General features: G+C 45.7%; 1 protein-coding gene across 8 annotated transcripts in view; it reads left to right on the top strand.

Annotated features, from left to right (window-relative positions):
* The window catches only part of pip5k1ba (phosphatidylinositol-4-phosphate 5-kinase, type I, beta a), a 224633-nt gene that overhangs the window by 811 nt on the left and 200060 nt on the right, over positions 1–23762 (top strand). Inside the window, exon 1 of one of the 8 annotated variants that reach the window (XM_085992133.1) lies at positions 8238–8337. The exons of the other annotated variants lie outside the window; for them this stretch is intronic. The gene's annotated coding sequence lies outside the window, so the exon portion shown is untranslated. Of the gene's footprint in view, positions 1–8237; positions 8338–23762 lie in introns of those variants that run through there. 8 annotated transcript variants of the gene reach the window in all.

Consider the following 23762-nt stretch of genomic DNA (forward strand, 5'->3'; position numbering starts at 1 on the left):
ACCTGTTGGGGACAGTGTTTGGTTTTATGCTCTGCTATCAGGGCCAATAGTTTGGAAGCCCGAAGGGGGAGGAAAAGTCGTCCAATGTTGCCTGAATGCCAGGGAATAGTGGGTGTCCTTTGAGAAGAAAAAACCAAAGGCCTTCGGTACTAATTCTTCATTTATCGCGTTCACCAAAGATTTATTTTTGTATTAAATACTTGGTTTCATAACAAAACAAGGTCGCATTGTCAGAGTTTTAATGTACTGGACACAGTTGAAATGATTGCCTGAGTTTGTTTTGATCATGTGTATGTGTATGTGTTTGTATATAATGTATATAAATGTGCATGTGCATATATAAATAAAAGGGGTCAGTTTTGATTGAAGTTATTCTTATTATAATATAACTTAGTTTAAATGTGTCTAATCAAGATGAATATTTTTAAATGTTCATATTTTTTATTCCCCTTTTCACTCCTCCAAACTTTTGATGCCATTTGCCTTTTAAGCTTTGTCCCATCCCCCTGTTTCTAAATGGCAGCAAAGTTTAGAGAGCGGCGATTCCCTCTTTTTTTTTCGTGGTTAGTTATTGCTAAAGAATAGTGTCCTCAACAGTAACATCTTTTTAAATTATACCGTTTACTTGTTGCATTTTGTGGAGCTGGTTATTAATCAAGCATATGTGTTTATCCAGTCTTCACAGTGGGCATGTTTAATCTGAAATTCTGAGCTTTTCTTTAAATGTAACTTTAAAATGAATTGTTGCTGTAGAATTCTTTCATTGAGAGTCACGCTTTTTTTTTTAAAAGCAATCTCTTTCTTCAGATTTGCTCGTTTGACTTTATTTTTATTTTGACAAGGTGGGAGCATTTATCTTATCAACAGATTTGAGCACGCAAATGTTACAAAACAGACCTGGAGGTGACTTACACTTTCTCATTCCACACTCCTGGATATTTGTGCCAAATAAGCTATTAAAGGTACATTATCACCAAGAGCTTCAGTCCAGCAAAGCAGGGTTTTTTTTGCAATAAATGCAGCCATTATTTGGCTACATCTGAGGCAGGAGTGGATGTGCAAATCCAATGCCTTTTTATAAAATAGGCAATCTTTTACAAGTTTCAAAAGTACAGCCTTTAATGTTTTTTTAGTAGGAGCTGTGCATGTTTGAAAACAGCTGGCTGGTGTTTGTATACAGAACTGCTCCACCTATCTCAGTTTGCAATATGGTGCAAACAGATCCTCATACTGGTCCCAGAATTAAATTAGTTTATGTTCTGTAGTGGGTCTTTTTCATAATTAAGTTTTTAAAAAAAATACTGAACAAAAATGATTTGATATATCTTTTGTATTTGTAAAGTCATAAGATGGGTGATGTAGAGGTAGAGAACTAGTCTCCCAAGATGGCTACTTCATTGCCAATCAACAACAACAACTTGCATTTATATAGCATGTTTAACATAGTAAAACATTCCAAGATGTTTCACAGGAGACAAAATTTGACACCGAGCCACATAAGGAGATATTAGGACAGCTTGGTCAAAGAGTTGATTTTAAGAAGCATCTTCAAGGAGGAGAGAGAGGCGGAGAAGTATTGGTAAGAAATTCCAGAGTTTGGGACCTAGGCAGCTGAAGGCACGGGCGCCAATGAGGGATGCGCAAGAGGCCAGAATTAGGGGAGCACAGAGATCTCGGAGAGTTCTAGGGCAGGAGGAGGTTATAGAAAATAAGTTGAGGGCGAGGCTATGGAGGGATATGAAAACAAGGATGAGAATTTTAAAATTGAGGTGTTGCCGGACCGGGAGCCAGGTCAGGGCTGAGTTTTGCTAACTCTTGGCTGGGTTACTGAATAGAACTCTGTGGACAGAAAAACTACCAGGACCAATGCTGCCCTGTAATGATACCCTCGCTTACAGGCGGCTAAGGGAGTAGCATTACGGAACAATGATTGGGTAATGGTAAGGGGAAAGAAGTGGTTGGAGGTGAACTTCACAGGTACGGAATAAATATTATCTAACGAAGCACGTGCTTGTGGCTGGTGGCAAAAGTAGGTTAATGTTTGCATGCTTTGCCAGTTGTATCATGTGACTTCTAATCCTGTCACCTTCACGAGGTATGCATGTAGCCAGTTAAAGTCAGAGGTAGCCTATAGGCATAGTCAAGTAAAATTGCTTACATTTGCTTAGACACCTTTCCATGCGTGTTGTACAGTAACGGAACCATATATAGATCTCGCTATACTATCAGATACTTTTGTTATTTAAACTTGAACCACAGGGAGTCTTTTTTTCCTGTGTGGAAATTATAGTCTGTTAAATTTTGCTTATTTACTGAACTTGTAACCTGTAAATGCAGCACCTGGTGTTGTAATCATACTGACTCCCAAATGCAGGTATCGATCCAGTAGAATGTTTGTTTAAATTTGTCACTAAGGTTGCATGCAAGTTATAGTTAGATTTGAATTGATTTAAATATAACTTTTAATAGCTTCAAATAATGTCACAGGCACCTTTTTAACTCCTTCAGAGCTGGACTGGCATTGCACTTTGGTAGCATTTTGTCAAGTTGGATCTACTTTTTAAAAACATAAGCTGTAGTGCTCTATAATATAACTTCATGGATAGAGCAGAACTGTAGCAGCTGAAGTCTTGGGGTGGGAGGGAAAGGAGACATTTTGTCAGGAAGGGGAAGAATCCAGTTTCAACTGTGATTAATTTTGAAGATACTGCATTTTATTAGCAGATTCTGAGAATCATAGAATAGAAACATAGAAGATAGGAGCAGGAGTAGGCCATTCAGCCCCTCGAGCCTGCTCCACCATTCAATGCGATCATGGCTGATCATCCAAATTCAGTACCCTGTCCCTGCTTTCTCCCCATATCCCTTGATCCCCTTAGCCTTAAGAAATATATCTAACTCCTTCTTGAATATATTTAATGAATTGGCCTCTACTGCCTTCTGTGGTAGAGAATTCCACAGGTTCACCACTCTCTGGGTGAAGAAATTCTTCCTCATCTCAGTCCTAAATGGCCTACCCCTTATCCTTAGACTGTGACCCCTGGTTCTGAACTCCCTGACCATCAGGAACATCCTTCCTGCATCTAGTCTGTCTAGTCTTGTTAGAATTTTATAAGTTTCAATGAGATCCCCTCTCATTCTTCTAAACTCTAGCGAATATAAGCCCAATCGACCCAATCTCTCCTCATACATCATTCCTGCCATCCAGGTATCAGTCTGGTGAATCTTTACTGCACTCCCTCCATGGCAAGAACATCCTTCCTCAGATAAGGTGTCCAAAACTGCGCACAATACTCCAGATGTGGTCTCGCCAAGGCCCTGTACAACTGCAGCAGGATATCCTTGCTCCTGTACTCTAATCCTCTCGCTATGAAAACCAGCATACCATTTGCCCTCTTAACCGCCTGCTGCACCTGCATGCTTACCTTCAGCGACTGGCGCACAAGGACACCCAGGTCTCGTTGCACTTTCCCCTTTTCCCAATCTATTGCCATTCAGATAATAATCTGCCTTCCTGTTTTTGCCACCAAAGTGGATAACCTCACATTTATCCACATTATACTGCATCTGCCCTGCATCTGCCCAATCGCCCAACCTGTCCAAATCCTACTGGAGTTTCTCTGCATCCTCCTCACAGCACACACGCCCACCCAGCTTTGTGTCGTCTGCAAACCTGGAGATATTACATCTAGTTCCCTCGTCTAGATCATTAATATATATTGTGAATAACTGGGGTCCTAGCACCGATCCCTGCGGTACCCCACTAGTCACTGCCTTCCACTCAGAAAAAGACCCGTTTATTCCAACTCTTTGCTTTCTGTCTGCCAACCAGTTTTCTATCCAAGTCAGTACGTTACCCCCAATCCCCTGTGCTTTAACTTTGCACGCTAGTCTCTTATGCGGGACCTCATCGAAAGCCTTCTGAAAGTCCAAATACACCACATCCATTGGTTCTCCCTTATCTATTCTACCAGTTACATCCTCAAAAAATTCCAGTAGATTAGTCAAGCATGAGTTACCTTTTGTACATCCATGTTGACTTTGTCTGATCCTGTCACTGTTTTCCAAGTGCTCTGCTATTACATCTTTTATAATAGACTCTAGCATTTTCCCCACTATCGATGTCAGGCTATAATTCCCCGTTTTTTCTCTACCACCTTTTTTAAATAGTGGGGTTACATTAGCTACCCTCCAATCCATGGGAACTGTTCCAGAGTCTATAGAATTTTGGAAGATGACCAGCAATGCATCTATTATTTCTGGGGCCACTTCCTTAAGTATCCTAGGATGTAGATTATCGGCCTTCAATCCCATCAATTTCCCTAACACCATTTCACTACAAATACTGATTTCTTTCAGTTCCTCCCTTTCATCAGATCCTATGTTTCCTGACATATCTGGGAGTTTATTTGTGTCCTCCTTTGTGAAGACAGAACCAAAGTATGTATTTAATTGGTCTGCCATGTTTTGTTCCCCATTATAAATTCCCCTGATTCTGACTGCAAGGGACCTACGCTTGACTTTACCAATCTTTTTCTCTTCACATATCTATAGAAGCTTTTACAGTCAGCTTTTATGTTCCCTGAAAGCTTACTCTCATACTCTCTTTTCCCCCTCTTAATTAATCCCTTTGTCCTCCTTTGCTGAATCCTAAACTGCTCCCAATCCTCAGGTTTGCTACTTTTTCTGGCCAATTTATATGTCTTCTCCTTGGATCTTATGCTATCCCTAATTTCCCTTGTTAGCCAATGTTGAGTCACCTTTTTTGTTTTATTTTTATGCCAAACAGGGATGAACAAATTCTGTAGTTCATCCATGCGACCTTTAAACGTTTGCCATTGCCTATTCACCGTCAACCCTTTAAGTAACATTCCCCAATCCATCCTAGCCAACTCGTGCCTCATACCATCGTATTTTCCTTTATTTAAATTCAGTACCCAAGTCTCTGAATCAACTACTTCACTCCATCTTAATGATTTTGATCATATTATGATCGCTCCTCCCCAAAGGGCCTCGCACAACAAAATTGCTATTTAATCCTTTCTCATTACATAATACCCAGTCTAAGATGGCCTGATCTCTAGTTGGTTTCTCGACATATTGGTCCAGGAAACCACCCCGTATACACTCTAGGAATTCCTCTTCCACAGTATTGTTACTAATTTGGTTAGACCAATCTATATGTAGATTAAAGTCACCCATGATAACTGCCGTGCCCTTATTGCACGCATCTCTAATTTCCCATTTAATGCCATCCCCAACCTCAGCATTACTGTTTGGGGGTCTGTATAGAACTCCCACTAACGTTTTCTGCCCCTTGGTATTTCTCAGCTCTACCCATACAGATTCCACATCATCAGAGCTAATATCCTTCCTTACTTTTGTATTAATCTCTTTAACCAGCAATGCTACCCCACCGCCTTTTCCTTTCTGCCTGTCCTTCCTAAATATTAAATACCCCTGGATGTTGAATTCCCAGCCTTGGTGACCTTGGAGCCATGTCTCCGTGATCCCAATTATATCATATCCGTTTACATCTATTTGCGCAGCTAGTTCATCCACCTTATTACGAATGCTCCTCGCATTAAGACACAAAGCCTTCAGGCTTGTTTTTTTAACACTTAGACCTTTTAGAATTATTGTTTACTGCAGCCTTGCTTGATTTACACCCTTGATTTCTCTGCCTTCCACTTTTGCTTTTCTCCTTCCTGTCTTTTGCTTCTATCCTTGCTTCCCTTTCCTCTGTCTCCCTGCACAGGTTCCCAACCCCCTGCCATTTTAGTTTAAACCGTCCCCAACAGCACTAGCAAACACTCCCCCTAGGATATCGGTCCCGGTCCTGCCCAGGTGCAAACCATCCAGTTTGTACTGGTCCCACCTCCCCCAGAACCGGTTCCAATGTCCCAGGAATTTGAATCCCTCCCCCTTGCACCATTCTTCTAGCCATGTATTCATCTGAAATATCCTTTTATTTCTACTCTGACTAACCTGTGGCACTGGTAGCAATCCTGAGATTACTACCTTTTGAGGTCCTATTTTTTAATTTACCTCCTAACTCCCTATATTCAGCTTTTAGGACCTCATCCCATTTTTTACCTATATCGGTACCTATATGCACCACGACAACTGGCTGTTCACCCTCCCCCTCCAGAATGCCCTGCAGCCGCTCCGAGACATCCTTGACCCTTGCACCAGGGAGGCAACATACCATCCTGGAGTCTCGTTTGCGGACGCAGAAACGCCTATCCCCCTTACAATCGAATCCCCTATCACTATAGCTCTCCCGATCTTTTTCCTCCTGTCCCGTGCAGCAGAACCACCCATGGTGCCAGGAAGTTGGTTGCTGCTGCCGTTCCCCGATATGCCATCCTCCCCAACAATATCCAAAGCGGTATATCTGTTTGAGAGGGGGATGGCCACAGGGGACCCCTGCACTACCTGCCTGCGCCTACTACTCTGCCTGGTGGTCACCCATTCCCTTCCTGCCTGTGCAGCCTTTACCTGCGGTGTGACCAACTGATTAAACGTGATATCCACGACGTCCTCAGCATCGCAAATGTTCCAGTATGTATACATTCGCAGTTCCTGTGCCGTAATGCGGTCTGCCAGTAGCTGCAGCTGGATACACTTCCCGCACACATGGTCGTCGGGGACACAGGAAGTGTCCCTGATTTCCCACATAGTGCAGGAGGAGCATCCCACGGGGCCAAGCTGTCCTGCCATGACTTACGCTTTAATTAATTTAAGTTAAACCAATACCACCAATTATACTACAATTAAATGATATACTCAAGGGCCCTTGTTTACTACCACTCCCCACTGCACAACAGAGACCTTAGAGACTATAACCACAAAATTAAGACCTTCTAAACTTTATAAACCTTAACTGTCAAACTATAGAGTAGTATAAGTACTCACCTGGCCGTACTCACCCAATCAGCTGCTCCCTCCTGCCCGTGTCACGTTTTGAATCGTGACATGGCTCTGGAACGTCGCCGCCAGTCTGAGAGATTGGTAAGCCTCTGAAAAAGCCCGCGAAAGTGAGTTTAAATACTCACTGAACCTCCACTCTCGCCACTCCCGATACCAGCCGGTGAAAGAAAGCCCGCGAAAGTGAGTTTAAATACTCACTGAACCTCCGCTCTCACCGCTTCCGACAATGGCCTGTCATAGAAATTTACAGCACAGAAAGAGGCAGTTCAGTCCACCATGTCTGTGCTGGCCGAAATAAAGCTATCCAGCGCAATCCCACTTTCCAGCTCTTGGTCTGTAGCCTTGTAGGTTATGGCACTTCAAGTGCATATCCAAGTACTTTTTAAATGCGATGAGGGTTCCTGCCTCTACCACCCTTTCAGGCAATGAGTTCCAGACTCCTACTACCCTCTGGGTGAAAAAAGTTCTCCTCAACTCCCCTCTAATCCTTCTAGCAATTACTTTAAATTTATGCTCCCTGGTTATTGACCTCTCTGCTAAGGAAAATAGATCCTTTCTAGCTACTCTATCTGGGCCCCTCATAATTTTATACACCTCAATTAAATCTCCCCTCAGCCTCCTCTGTTCCCAAGAAAAGAACCCCAGCCTATCCAATCTTTCCTCATAGCTAAAACTCTCCAGTTCTGGCAACATCCTCATAAATCTCCTCTGTACCCTCGTGCAATCACATCCTTCCTGTAATGTGGTGCCAGAACTGTACACAGTATTTTAGCTGTGGCCTAACTAGTGTTTTATACAGTTCAAGCATAACCTCCCTGCTTTTATAGTCTATGCCTCAGCTAATAATGGAAGTGTGTATCTTTTTTGTATATTTCATTTGGCCCTGACATCTGTTTCTTTTTCTGGATTCGGATCAATGATTAGAAGGAAATAAGGGTGAAAAATTGACGTGTGCATGTGTGTACCAAACCCACATTTCTTATTGCTAATTTCATTATTGGATACCATCCAAATGAGCATTATTTTTCCTTCATGGAATAAACTTACTTGCACACATAATAGCCCCAATTATGCTATTAAAGGCTAACATAGTTACGTTCTGCATGTTCCTTGAGTTCCAATTTACTATGCTAAATTACTTTTAAATTGAGATAATAAGAACACAATAGGTGATTTGCTTAAATCACCTCCCACTGTTGTGTATGACGTTCTTGGATTGACTATTAAGAGTTCTCCGTTGTGATAGGGTGGTGGAAGGTTAAAACTAAGATACTGGCTAATGACTTACTCCAAATTGGCTGACAGCTGATGAAAACAGATGTGGAAGAGTCTCTGGTCCATTAAGTGCAGCCTGCCCTCTCCGTGGCGTATGACTAGATTGAACACTATCGCTTCACAGCAAAAGTAAGATTAATTTTTTTCCCCTCAGGGTGGGGTCGGGGCAGAAGGGGTGTGGAGAAGGCCTGAATGTTCTTGGTGACTTTTTTAGTGCGCAGTACAGATTGTGTCTTTTATTCAGTGGCATTGATGTAGAATATTTGAAGATTTGGGCCCCAGCACACTCAAGTTGCCAGGCAACGTTATGTGCGTGCAACATTCTGTTTTTCCCTCATTGGTGGGGGACATCAGGTAACTGTAAACCACTGGGGTCAGGAGTGTTGGCTTCTCCAGCCTCATGCAGTTTAATCACGGGATCCCAAAAGCAAAGTGCATAACATTCCGTGTAGAGTGACTACTTTTAGTACCATTCCTACTGCAAGAGATGGCATGAAAATTCATTAGCATCAAGTCACCCTTTATTCAACGCTACTTGTTTTGGCTAGACTAAACTAGAATACAAAAATTCGACATGTATAGCAGGATAAAGAATGAAAGAACTTAAATTTTTATATAGCGCCTTTCATGACCTCGTGATGTCCCAGAGCGCTTCACAGATAATTTTTGAAAGTGTCGTCACTGTTGTATTGTAGGAAATGTGGCAGCTAAATTTGCGCACAGCATGCTCCCAAAAATAGTGAGTCATAGTCATAATGGCACAGAAGGAGGCCATTTGACCCATCGAGTTCATGCTGGCTCTCTGCAGAGCAATCCAGTCAGTCCCATTCCCCCGCTCTATCCCTGGGGCCTAGCAAGTTTATTTCCTTCAAGTGCCAATCCAGTCTCCCTGTGAAAACATCGAGTGTGTCTGCTTCCGCCGCTTCCATCGGCAGCGAGTTCCAGGTCCTCGCCACTTGCTGCGTAAAAAAGTTTTCCCTCACGTCTCCCCTGTATCTCTTGCCCAAAACCTTAAATCTGTGTCCCCTAGTCCTTGTACCATCAATTAGTGGGAACAGCCTTTCCCTGTCTAGCCTATCCAAACCACACCTCTATCAAATCACCCCTCAACCTCTTTTGCCCTAATGAAAACAATTCCAGCTTTTCCAACCTGTCCTTGTAGCTAAGATCCCCCCATCCCCAGACCCATTCTGGTAAATCTCCTCTGCACTTCTGAAGGACTTTCACATCCTTCCTAAAGTGTGGTGACCAGAACTGGATGCAATACTCCAGTTGTGGCCTAACCAGCGCTTTATAAAGGGGCTAGTGGACTGATGATCTGTTTTTCGTGTCAGTGGTTGAGGGATAACTATTGGCCTAGGACACCGGGAAGAACTCCCCTACTCTCTGAATAGTGGCCATTGGGTTCTTTTACGTCCACCTGAGAGGGCAGTCGGGGCCTCTGTTTAACATCTCATCTCATCTGAAAGACAGCGCCTCTGAAAGGAAGCCCTGTTTGGTTATGGTCAGGAACGATATAAACCCTCAGGATGCTGGTTGGTGTCAAATTTTGTCTGATAACGCTGCTGTGAAGCACCTTGGGACATTTTACCATGTTAAAGGCACTATATGAATGCAAGTTGTTGTATATCTATTGCAGAACTCCAACGGTCGAAACTCATGCAGTCTGTTGGGGAGGGTACACCCACTCCATTGTTGACTGGAGCAGCAGAAGTCTGATTTGGGGGCATCGAGCAGTCCACATGAACTGTATAATCTTCTGATCCAAAATGTTAACTTTGCCCAAGGGGGAAGATGAGTTCGTGTCCCGATTCATTATCCCAAGGACCTGGATAGCTGATGTTAATGAGCCTGGGTCTGCTGCAGATACCTAGTTCAGTGGCATCAGTTGCTTTTTTAAACGGTCTGAGCTCCTTGCTTTAATGGGAGTTGATGAATGCAGCCAGACAAGGGTTCGGTACAAAAGGCCAAAGCTCCGGAGGGAACTCTTGCCCATGTTGTTCGGAGCAATTCAAATGAAGATCTCCATGTTTTCACGTAGCCATACTAGTAACCAGAACACGCACCCTTTTCCAATCCCGAGGTAGTTCTGTAGAACCTAATTTGACTCTACTTCTGTGAACTGAGTTTGAGAAGGAAATTAGTTCTTGTGCATGAATAAATTAGGGAAATTTGATGTATTGACGAAGAGAAAAGTACTCAAATGGCCTGCATTCTCAAAATGTTCACCTGCCCCTCCACAGCCCTGTACTTTGGACTGGATGTTGGTGAATATTGAAAGGATGTATAATTAGGTGCTGCAACTGGGGAGTATAATTAGGTGCTGTAACTGGGGAGTGCATCATTCATTATTTACATGGCCACATGATCCATTTCTGTTTCCAACTGGATGCCAATTGCAGCTCCTTTAAACTTGGTATATAATGCAGCTAGTTGGCCAGGACACCGGGGATAACTCCCCTGCTCTTCAAAATAGAGGCCATGGGATTTTTATGTCCACCTGAGAGAGCAGACGGGGCCTCGGTTTAACGGCACCTCCGACAGTGCCGCACTCCCTCAGTACTGGACTGGGAGTGTCGGCCTGGAATATGTGCTCAAGTCTCTGGAGTGGGACTTGAACCCACAACCTTCTGAGGCGAGAGTGCTACCCACTGAGCCACGGCTGACACGGTGGGAAAGGTTTGCATTGATTCAGGTAACTAAATGGTGAGGGAGGTTAGATTGTGGGGAGTGTTTCAGTCTATCACTGAAACCTATTACAAATGGCTGTGGTCCATTAGACTTATGACAGACAGCAAAAGATCCTCTGAACCACCCAGCCTGTTCCACACAATTGTGATGCCTTGTGAATCAGTGTAAATACACTCCCCCCCCCCCCCCCCCTCCCCCCAACTAAAAGCCATGTGATCTCCTGGGAGAGGCGAAAAAACAGCTTAAAAAAAACTCAGGCCAGACTTGGAGATGAAGATTTTTTTTTTCTTTGGGTCGGGGCTGGGTGGGGGGAGAGGTTAAAACAACTTATTTTAAACCATGCATCCTATGGTTTGCTTTTAGGTTGAGTTTAGCGAAGAAATCTCTTTTCAAATCATGTTTCAGTTTTTATTTGTTTGTAATCAGCCGCTGTAATTTTCTCTTCGCTGTGTCAGTTGTGTTTTCACAACATTTCAAGAATGTAGTCAGTTCTTCATTCAAACCACACCATTTTTAATATACATAGAAAGTGTTGCTTGTTTTTCTTGCTCCTCCTGAATCGGAGAATCGTACAGCACAGGAGGCGGCCATTCGGCCTATCGAGTCTGCGCCGGCTCTTTCAAAGAGCAATCCAGTTAGTCCCACTCCCCCGCTCTTTCCCCATAGCCCTAAAAAAAAATTCTCCTTCAAGTATTTATCAATTTCCCTTCTGAAGGTTACTATTGACTCTATCCACCAACCTATCAAGCAGTGCATTCCAAATTCTAACCACTCGTTGTGTAACAAAAGTTTTTCCTCCTGTCGCCTCTGGTCCTTTTGCCAATCACCTTAAATCTGTGCCCTCGTTATCGACACTTAAGCCATTGAAAACAATTTTTCTTTATTTACTCTATCTAAACCCTTCATGATTTTAAACAACTCCTATAACTGTAACCTTTTTGGTTATGTTCTTTTTTCACCCTTTTAGTCTGCCATTTCTGATTCTCTCCAATTCCACTCATTTTTGCTTTCATGTTCTTCTTTACAGCTTGTGTGTCTGATTCTGTGTTTCCCTCTTTTCCTTATGCCCCAAATGAGTCCTCTTTGCTGTTTTGACGACTTCTAATTGCTTTTTTAAAATTGAATTTTCTCTGATTTGGTTTCATCCCACAAGCTTTTTATATAAAATCATTTTATCATGCCATAAAACCTTATTTCTGCTCTGATCACTGGTGCCTAAGTCTGTTATGCCAATATTCCTTCTCCTGACCCAATGTTTTGGCAGGTCAGATGTATGTGTCAGGCCTTTATCTTTTTAAGTTGTAGCATATTCTACTCTGATTACTGTCTTTCAGATGAGAGGTTAAACCGAGGCCCCATCTGCTCTCTTGGGGCGATGTAAAAGATCCCAGGGCACTAGTTCAAAGAAGAACAGGGGAGTTCTCCCTGGGGTCCTGGCCAATATTTATCCCTCAATCAACATCATTTAAAAAAAAAAAACCCAGATTATCTGGTCATTATCACATTGCTGTTTGTGGGATTTCGCTGTGCGCAAATTGGCTGCCACGTTTCCTACATTACAACAGTGACTTCACTTCAAAAATACTTAATTCGCTGTGAAGCACTTTGGGACGTCCTGAGGTGGTGAAAGGTGCTGTTTGAATGCAAGACTTTCACATTCTCCACAAGGGTGGGTGGAAAAACATAACCTCAATAGATTATAATTTTAATATTGTTAATTCCCAGTATTTACTCGCTCTTTGTTTCTCTTCTTCCCTTCCTTTAGAAATAACAACAGTGCCAGACTATCCTGTATGTTTGCCGGACTATCCGGTATGTTGACCATTAAGTCTGGGGGATCAGGACAAGTAGATAGTGGTTCTGGACAAGTAATGCTGAAAATGATCTATTTGAACCTGTTTGTATTGGAAACTTTATCCAGCACACACTGCTTCTTAACCCAAGATACAAATTCCAGTGGCAAACACTGCCAAGCGCCACATTGACAGATGGCGAGGGTTAGTCTGCTTCAGAAATGTTTAGTGCACATGAACCTTCAAATATTTCCTGTGCAAATGAATTTTTTTAAAAAGCAAACAAACCAACTGACTTGTTTTTCAAATGTGGGAGCTTTCTGTTGCCTAGGAAAGCTTGTTGTATTATTCTCCATGGAGAGTAATTTTAAGTGATTTTTTTTGCTGTGGTGCAAAACTGTAATCATTACCTAATTAGGATGAAAACTTGGCTCAAGAAATGACTAAAGAAATGGTGGTTATAATGTACCTTTGGCATCCACACTAAGACTTTGGCCCTGCCTCTAAACAGAGGAATTATGGGCAAGTTGAGGACAACTTCTGCTCATGTCCTTCCCAATGTATATATGAATGGGCTGGCCTCGGCTAGGCTGGGCTGGCCTCTACTGGCCTGGCCTCTCCTGGGCTGGGCTGGGCTGGGCTGGCCTGGCCTCTCCTGGGCTGGCCTGGCCTGGCCTCTGCTGGGCTGGCCTGGCCTGGCCTCTGCTGGGCTGGCCTGGCCTGGCCTCTGCTGGGCTGGCCTGGCCTGGCCTCTGCTGGGCTGGGCTGGCCTGGCCTGGCCTCTGCTGGGCTGGCCTGGCCTGGCCTCTGCTGGGCTGGCCTGGCCTGGCCTCTGCTGGGCTGGCCTGGCCTGGCCTCTGCTGGGCTGGCCTGGCCTGGCCTCTGCTGGGCTGGCCTGGCCTGGCCTCTGCTGGGCTGGCCTGGCCTGGCCTCTGCTGGGCTGGCCTGGCCTGGCCTCTGCTGGGCTGGCCTGGCCTGGCCTCTGCTGGGCTGGCCTGGCCTGGCCTCTGCTGGGCTGGCCTGGCCTGGGCTCTGCTGGGCTGGCCTGGCCTGGCCTCTGCTGGGCTGGCCTGGCCTGGGCTGGCCTGGCCTGGCCTGGCCTCTGCTGGGCTGGCCTGGCCTGGCCTCTGCTGGGCTGGCTTGGCCTGGCCTCTGCTGGGCTGGCTTGGCCTGGCCTCTGCTGGGCTGGCTTGGCCTGGCCTGGCCTCTGCTGGGCTGGCTTGGCCTGGCCTGGCCTCTGCTGGGCTGGCTTGGCCTGGCCTGGCCTCTGCTGGGCTGGCTTGGCCTGGCCTCTGCTGGGCTGGCTTGGCCTGGCCTCTGCTGGGCTGGCTTGGCCTGGCCTGGCCTCTGCTGGGCTGGCTTGGCCTGGCCTGGCCTCTGCTGGGCTGGCCTGGCCTCTGCTGGGCTGGCCTGGCCTGGCCTCTGCTGGGCTGGCCTCTGCTGGGCTGGGCTGGCCTGGCCTCTGCTGGCCTGGCCTGGCCTGGCCTCTGCTGGCCTGGCCTGGCCTCTGCTGGCCTGGCCTGGCCTGGCCTCTGCTGGCCTGGCCTGGCCTGGCCTGGCCTCTGCTGGCCTGGCCTGGCCTGGCCTGGCCTCTGCTGGCCTGGCCTGGCCTCTGCTGGCCTGGCCTGGCCTGGCCTCTGCTGGCCTGGCCTGGCCTGGCCTCTGCTGGCCTGGCCTGGCCTGGCCTCTGCTGGCCTGGCCTGGCCTCTGCTGGCCTGGCCTGGCCTGGCCTCGCCTGGCCTGGCCTGGCCTCTGCTGGACAATGCTGTGAGCAAAAACCCAGAAGAAAAATCATAGGGCCATTTAAAAAAAAAATGTTTTTCATTTTCTTTGAACACTTCTGTTTATTAGTTATTTAAAAAAATATTGGAGATGGAGGTAGATGGGCTGTCATGAATCATTCAGTCGGGTAACCAAGAGCCTCTGCTGGCCTGGCCTGGCCTCTGCTGGCCTGGCCTGGCCTCTGCTGGCCTGGCCTGGCCTGGCCTCTGCTGGCCTGGCCTGGCCTCTGCTGGCCTGGCCTGGCCTCTGCTGGCCTGGCCTGGCCTGGCCTCTGCTGGCCTGGCCTCGCCTGGCCTGGCCTGGCCTCTGCTGGACAATGCTGTGAGCAAAAACCCAGAAGAAAAATCATAGGGCCATTTAAAAAAAAATGTTTTTCATTTTCTTTGAACACTTCTGTTTATTAGTTATTTAAAAAAATATTGGAGATGGAGGTAGATGGGCTGTCATGAATCATTCAGTCGGGTAACCAAGAGTCTGTTCACTTTCCAATCGGTCGTGGGAAGACGGCTCCGCGAAGATGGACGTGTCGGGCGACCAATGGCGAGTGTGGGTGGCGGGGTAGTTGGAAGCAGGAGGTCATGTGATGGAACCTCCAGGAATACGTCCAACCAGAGTTGGCAACCCTCGATGTATGTTTATTTTTCAGCTGTTGTAACAAGCTGTTAACACTGACATATTTTGAGTGGGACAATTAGTGCACAATGCCTGCAACAATGTATTTCTTTTCTGTATATATAACCTTGCAAAATCAAAACTTGTGAAAAACACCAAGGCAATGACTGCTGGTTTTAGCAGCGAAGGTTAAGGGGAGATTTAATCGAGGTGCTCAAAATTATGAGGGGTTTTGATGGGGAGAGGCTGTTTCCACTGGCAGGAGCGTTGGTAGCCAGAGGACACGGAATTAAGATAATTGTCAAAAAAAAAAAGATGAGGAGAAATGTTTTTATGCAGCAAGTTATGATTTGGAATGCGTTACCTGAAAGGGCAGTGGAAGCCAATTCAATAACTTTCAAAAGGGGATTGAATATATACTTGAAAAGGAATAATTTGAAGGGCTATGGGGAAAGAGCAGGGGGGAGTGGGACTAATTGGACAGCTCTTTGTGCCTGTGCCAGCTCTTTGAATGGGCTGAATGGCCTGTGCTGTATGATTCTATGATTAAAGCGAGTATGTATTTTTCCTGATGCTTGGCATGATAAATCATGCCCTTGGCGCAGCTTAATTGCGACCCCCTTGCCTTTTATGTGGAATGTAAACTCAGTGATGAAACTTTACACAGCAAAACAGTTTTGCGAGATATTGCACATTGGAAGAAAAAGCGGGGGGGTGGGGAGACCTAATCAATGGTGTCACACTGGCTAGAGGAAAGACAGAAATAAATCTGGGAGTGATAGCAAGCTGCTATATCCAGTCATTGCATAGCAACAATCAAAGGAAAAAGAATGTTGCGCTGTACTGCCAGGTCAGCACAGTGCAGGTCTGAAGGCATCAAGGAGCTGCAGTAGTCTGGTAAGGCTGCACCCTTTGAATCACTTGAGGTTCAAGGGGACCATCCAAGTCTTGAAAGTGTTGCAGGCAAGGGCTGTAAATGCATCCCAAGTGTCTGAAGACTTGAGTTATAAGAAAAATTCCAACTTTACAGCCTTGAAAAGAGGTGAATTAAAGGGAGGGGGGCTTTATAGGGACATAAGAACATAAGTAGGAGCAGGACATACGGCCCCTCGGGCCTGCTCCGCCATTCAATAGGATCATGGCTGATCCGAATCTAGACTCACGTCCACTTCCCTGCCCTCTCCCCGTAACCCCTAATTCCCTTATCTGCTAGGAAACTGTCTATCTCTGTTTTAAATGTATTTAATGTTGCAGCTTCCACAGCTCTCTGGGGTAGCAAATGCCATAGATTTACTACCCTCTGAGTGAAGAAGTTTCTCCTCATCTCAGTTTTGAAAGGGCAGCCCCTTATTCTAAGATTATGCCCCCTAGTTCTAGTCTCACCCATCAGTGGAAACATCCTCACCGCATCCACCCGATCAAGCCCCCTCACAATTGTATATGTTTCGATAAGATCGCCTCTCATTCTTCTGAATTCCAATGAGTAGAGGCCCAACCTACTCAACCTTTCCTCATAAGTCAACCCCCTCATCTCCGGAATCAACCGAGTGAACCTTCTCTGAACTGCCTCGAGAGCAAGTATATCTTTTCTTAAATATGGAAACCAAAACTGTACGCAGTATTCCAGGTGTGGCCTCACCAGTACCCTGTATAACTGAAGCAAGACTTCCCTGTTTTTATACTCCATCCCCCTTGCAATAAAAGCCAAGATTCCATTGGCCTTCCTGATCACCTGCATACTAACTTTTTGTGTTTCATGCACCAGGACCCCCAGATCCCTTTGTACTGTAGCACTTTGCAGTTTCTCTCCATTTTAGATAATGTAGTGTATGTGCTTTAAGTCAGAACTACTTTTTACAGCTCCTGTATACTGTAGTACCGGCAGTAACCACACCGGTATATAAGCTATGCGCATGCCTCTGTACCCCAGTCTAGAGATTGCCCTCCTCCAGTAAAGACCTGTTATTTGTTTATGTACAGCATCCGTGTAATTATTTATCCACTGAACCACGGATCTAACAGTGGCGACGAGTGTTGATGTGAATCTACCTGCAACATTAAAAGAAGTCGAGTTCAGGAACACGGGCGTCGACCGCGAGCAACCGCCCAGCAGTCAGGCAGAGATCCAACTTCACTGGGGAGGCTGTGGAGAGCCAGGCTTAGTTCCCCAGCCACAACGAGCAGTAAGAGACCGACGACAGGTCCAGAGCAGACCCTTCCCGAGCAGCGGCGGCTGGAGCCAACCGATGGCAGAGAGAAGAGGGCAGGGCGCAGCCGGGGGTTGATCAACGAGCGGCGTCGAGGAAAAATACTGCAAAACCGGAGAGAGAGGGTAAGAAACAGCCGGGTTCTAGACTGAGCGGCGTCGACAGATATCAAGAGAAGAACGCACAGAGCACAGCCAGGGATCACGGGCTGATCAGGGTCCGCGGGGCAAAGCAAGGGGAGATGCCATTGAGCCGCGGAGAAGAAGGAAGAGCGCGGGAGACGCCATTTTGTGCCAGCGGAGAAGAAGGGGAAGCACGGGAGGAGCCATTGGTGATAGTTAACGCACAACCAAGGATGCCGAAGAGTGGCAGTATCTCTACGTTCGACAATGAAGTTGAAGATTGGGCGACATATGTGGAACGTATTGAGGTGTACTGCAGGGCGAATGAAGTGCCAGATGCTAATAAAGCACTGGTTCTGTTAAATTCCATGGGTGCAAAAACTTATGGGTTACTGCGAAATCTAATAACCCCAGAGAAGCCGGTAAACAAGAATTATGAAAGCATAGTAGAAATCCTACAGGACCACTTAAACCCCACACCGCTGCTGATAAGGAACCTAAATCGTTCTGCTAAGTTCCATAAAAGGAACCAACACAAAGACGAAAGCAATGCTGAGTACCTAACGGAACTGCGCAAGCTATCGAAATACTGCCAGTTTGGAGCGGGACTAGCAAACACGTTAAGGGACAAGTTTGTGTGTGGGCTACAAAGTGAAGGAACCCAGAAACGGCTTCTATCAGAAAAGGACCTTACGCTGGACAAAGCTTTCAGTATGGCAGTATCACACGAAGCAGCCGCAAGGGGCGCTGCAGAGATACAACGGAGACCGCAAGAATATGGCACCAACGAAATGACCTATGGAACAGGGAAGTGCTATCGCTGCGGCAGAACAACACATGACCAGAAAGATTGTTGGTTCAAGGACCAAGTGTGCAGACAGTGTGGGAAAGCAGGACACACAGCAAGAGTCTGCATGCCTGGGAAGAAAACCAACAGTAAGAAATCTCCACAGGAGAAGTACAAAAAGGTACACCAGGTGATGGACAGTGGTTCAGACGAACAGAAAAGTGACACAGACTCCAGAAGCAAGGAGCTGGGTTGTCTGAAACTACATAATGTAACCGAAGTGGAGGATCACCAGATTATCTGGGTTACACTCAAGATAGACGGAGGCCAAGTGGAATTGGACACAGGGTCAGCTCTAACAGTCATAAATCAAAGAGACTACAAGCGGCTATTTTCACACATACCCTTGAAAGCTACAGAGATTGTCTTGAAGACGTATACGGGGCAAAAAGTCTACCCCAAAGGAAAAATAAGGGTGAAAGTGACATATAAAGGCCAGGAAATACCTAAAATGGATATATATGTATTGCCAAATGGAGGACCACCACTGCTAGGACGTGAATGGATCCGGAAGATACATTTAGATTGGCATTCCATACAGGCACTGAAGGTGGAGGCCAAAAAGGACGACGACGTCACACCTGGACGACTGTCAAAAATGCTAACTGACGCAAAAGAAGTGTTCCAGGAGGGACCAGGAACACTAAAAGGAATAACCGCAACAATTAAAATAGAGGATAATGCAAGCCCAAAGTTTCTGAAGGCCAGACCAGTGCCTTATGCGATCAGACCAGCGGTTGAAGCAGAGCTGGAAGGGTTGGAACATTCAGGAGTACTGTCCAAAGTGGACTGGAGCGAGTGGGCTACACCCATCGTTCCTGTAATGAAGAGGTCATTGAGTAATACGCCTGGGGAACCAAAGAAGGTCCACATCTGTGGGGATTTTAAGGTGACAGTGAACCCAGTCCTTCACACGGTGCAATATCCGCTTCCACGAATTGAGGATATTTTCGCCTCGCTATCTGGTGGTAAACGCTTCACAAAAATGGATCTAGCCCAGGCGTACTTGCAAATGGAGGTAGAAGAAGCTTCGAAACATTACCTTACGATCAACACCTCTAAAGGTCTTTATCAATACAATCGGTTGGTGTTTGGAGTAGCCTCGGCTCCGGCTATCTGGCAAAGGGCGATGGATCAGGTCCTGCAAGGGATTCCAGGGACCCAGTGTTATTTGGACGACATCTTGGTCACGGGCGAAAATGACGGTGATCACCTCGCTAACTTGGAGAAGGTGCTCGCCAGATTAAAGGAATATGGGCTACGAGCTAATCGCCACAAGTGCGAGTTTTTCCAGAAACAGATCTCGTATTGCGGCCACGTCATCGATGAAGAGGGGTTACATCAGTCCCCTGACAAGATAGAGGCAGTAGTCAAGGCTCCAGCACCGGAAAATGTGTCACAACTGAGGTCGTTCCTCGGGCTGGTAAAATATTAGCACAAGTTCTTACCAAATTTGTCTACGGTATTACACCCGCTGAACACCCTACTGCAAACGGGTACCATGGAAGTGGGATGACGAACGTAGACGAGCTTTCCAGAAGTGTAAAGAATTGATCACATCAAAAGAGGTGTTGGCCCATTTCAACCCAGCACTACCAATTCGTTTGGCATGTGATGCATCACCCTACGGCATTGGAGCGGTGCTGCCGCACAAATTCCCAGACGGGTTGGAGAGGCCAGTAGCCTTTGCGTCTCGGTCACTAACCTCAGCCGAGCGCAACTACGCCCAGATTGACGGAGGCCCTCAGCCTAGTATGGGGAGTAAAAAAATTCAACCACTATCTGCATGGACAGAAGTTCACCTTGCTGACTGACCACCAACCACTTGTCTCCATCTTTAATCCTAAGAAGGGCGTGCCAGTAATGACTGCACAGCGGTTACAAAGATGGTCCCTGTTTCTAGGGGCGAATCAATATGAAATAGAATATAAAGGCACGAGGCAGCATGGGAACGCTGATGGGCTATCGCACCTGCCACTGCCTACTGTGGAGGAAGCACCAGCAGTGGACCCTATCGAGATATTTTATTCGTCGATAATTGAACGATTGCCAGTAACAAACGCGGATATAGAGGAGACCCGCAATGATCCGACGCTGTCACGGGTGCATGAATTGACGGTGAGGGGATGGCCAACACATGGCGACTCACTGTTGCCAGCATTCTCATCCAGAAGAGAACAGCTGTCAGTATGCCAGGGGACAGTGATGTGTGGATCCAGAGTGGTGATTCCACCCAAGTTAAGGGAGAGAGTGCTAAATGAGCTATATGAAGGTCATCTGGGGGGAGTGAAAATGAAAAGCCTTGCTAGGGCTTATGTGTGGTGGCTGGGAATCGATCAACAAATCGAAGACCTAACTAAGAGCTGCTTAGGATGCCAGAAGGTCCAAAATGCACCACCACATGCCCCTCTACACCCATGGGAGTGGCCCTCCTCTCCATGGCAACGGGTGCACATTGATTTCGCTGGTCCATTCATGGACTCAATGTTCTTCATTGCAGTGGATGCTCGTTCAAAGTGGCCTGAGGTGATAAAGATGTCTTCAACCACTACCGAGAAAACGATTGCAGTCCTACGGACCATGTTTGCCAGAGCAGATCTGCTGTGATAATGGACCACAGTTTGTGTCCGGTGAGTTCCAAAAATTCATGAAAAGGAATGGGGTAAGGTATTGCACATCCGCCCCGTATCATCCAGCCACCAATGGATTGGCTGAGAGGTTCGTACAAACCTTTAAGAAGGCGATAAAGGCCATGTGTGACGAGGAAATTCCACTACAGCATAAGATGGACAATTTCTTATTAGCCTACCGAAACGCGACACATGCAGTTACCAACCAGACCCCGGCCATGATGTTCTTTAACCGAAGGTTGAGATCTCGTCTGGACTTGCTCAGACCAAATGTGCGAAGAAATGTTGAGGACAAACAATTCCAGCACATCAACGAGAAGCCGACAAGGAGCTTCAATGTAGGGCAACCAGTCTTGGCCCGGGACTATCGAACAGAGAAGTGGCAACCCGGAACGATATGTACAAGGCAGGGGCCATTAATGTACACAGTGGATGTCGGGCAGAACATTGTGAGACGCCACGTCGATCAGATCTTAGCATCACAGGAATGCGTCTACTTCAGTAGTATCTACTTCAGACCCAGTAGCAGTGGAACCCGATGAACTACCCGATGAAAGGGGGTCAGAATCGCCTCTGCACCAAGAACAAGAACCTCCGGAAAGGCGCTATCCCGAAAGGGTCAGGAAGCTACCCCAAAGACTGAATCTATAAATGGACTTTTGTTATTGAATGTACATGTAAAAATGTAATTATTTGAATATTAAGGGGGTATTAATCTAAAAAGGGAGGAATTGTAGTGTATGTGCTTTAAGCCAGAACTACTTTTTACAGCTCCTGTATACTGTAGTACCGGCAGTAACCACACCGGTATAAAAGCTGTGTGCATGCCTCTCTACCCCAGTCTAGAGATTGCCCTCCTCCAGTAAAGACCTGTTATTTGTTTATGTACAGCATCCGTGTAATTATTTATCCACTGAACCACGGATCTAACAGATAATAACTTGCCCTTTGATTTTTTCTGCCAAAGTGCATAACCTCACACTTTCCAATATTATATTCCATCTGCCAAATCTCTGCCCACTCACTTAGCCTGTCTATGTCCTTTTGCAGGTTTTTTATGTCCTCCTCACTCACTGCTTTCCCTCCCATCTTTGTATCGTCGGCAAACTTGGATATGTTGCACTCGGTCCCTTCCTCCAAATCGTGAATATAGATTGTAAAGAGTTGGGGTCCCAGCACTGACCCCTGCGGAATACCACTAGTTACTGATTGCCAGCCCAAGAACGAACCATTTATCTCAACTCTTTGTTTTCTGTTAGATAGCCAATCTTCCACCCATGCCAGTATATTACCCCCAATCCTGTGATTTTTTATCTTGATCAGTAATCTTTTGTGTGGAACCTTGTCAAATGCCTTTTGGAAGTCCAAATACACTACATCCACTGGTTCCCCTTTATCCACCCTGTATGTTACGCCCTCAAAGAATTCGAGCAAATTTGTCAAACATGACTTCCTCTTCATAAAACCATGCTGACTCTGTCCAATTTAAATTATGCTTATCCAAATGCTCTGTTACTGTTTACTTAATAATGGACTACAACATTTTGCCAACCACAGATGTTAGGCTAACTGGTCTATAGTTTCCAGCTTTTTGTCTACTTCCCTTCTTAAATAAGGGTGTTACATTAGCAGTTTTCCAATCTGCCGGGACCTTTCCTGAGTCCAGGGAGTTTTGGAAAATAATCACCAATGCATCCACAATCCCTACTGCCACTTCTCTCAAGACCCTAGGATGTAGGCCATCAGGTCCGTGGGATTTATCCACCTTAAGTCCCACTATTTTACCGAGTACCATCTCCTTAGTGATTTTAATCGTGTTTAGCTCCTCCCCCCCCCCCCCCCCCCCCCCCCCCTCCATTGCCCCCTGTTTGTCCAGTGTTGGGATATTTTTAATGTCCTCTACTGTAAAGACTGATACAAAATATTTGTTCAGCGTCTTTGCCATCTCCATGTTCCCCACCACTAGTTTCCCGGTCTCATCCTCTAAGGGACCAACGTTCACTTTAGCCACCCTTTTTCTTTTTATATAGCTGTAGAAACTCTTGCTATCTGTTTTTATATTTTTTGCTAGTTTACTTTCATAATCTATCTTCCCTTTCTTAATTAATCTTTTAGTTATTCTTTGCTGGCTTTTAAATGCTTCCCAATCTTCTATCTTCCCACTAGATTTGGCTACTTTATATGCCCTTGTTTTCAGTCGGATACTATCCTTTATTACTTTACTAAGCCACGGATGGCAGTCTTTTCTTTTACTCCCCTTTTTCCTCAGTGGAATATATTTATCTTGAAAGATGTGAAATATCTCCTTGAATGTAGACCACTGCTCTTGTACCGCCTTACACTTTAATCTGTTTTCCCAGTCCACTTTAGTCAATTCTACTCTCATACCTTCATAGTCTCCTTTATTTAAGCTCCGTATGTAAAATACTAAAGTGGAAAAGAAAATGTTACAGTAACTTTCAAAAAGCAATTGGATATGTACGTGAAAAAGAAAAAACAGCAAGTTGATGGGGAAAGGGCAGGGGGGGTGTGGGGGGGAGTGGGACGAATTGGACGCTCTTTCAATGAGCCGGCACAATTGGCCGAATGGCGGCCTCCTGTGCTGCAAGATTCTGATTCTAGGAAAAATAATTTCAAATTGAAATATGATTGTACAACAAAGGGTAGGTACAAAGTAGTAAAAGGCAAATTCAGGATTAATGCAACAACAACTTGCATTTATATAGCTCCTTAACGTAGTAAAACGTCCCAAGGTGCTTCACTGGAGCGATTATCAAACAAAATTTGACACCGAACCACATAAGGAGATATTAGGACAGCTTGGTCAAAGATGTAGGTTGTAAGGAGCATCTTAAAGGAGGAAAGAGAGG

Source organism: Somniosus microcephalus, chromosome 1 (genome assembly GCF_052327205.1).
Source record: "Somniosus microcephalus isolate GS21.2 chromosome 1, FLI_Smic_1.0, whole genome shotgun sequence".
Taxonomy (NCBI): domain Eukaryota; kingdom Metazoa; phylum Chordata; class Chondrichthyes; order Squaliformes; family Somniosidae; genus Somniosus; species Somniosus microcephalus.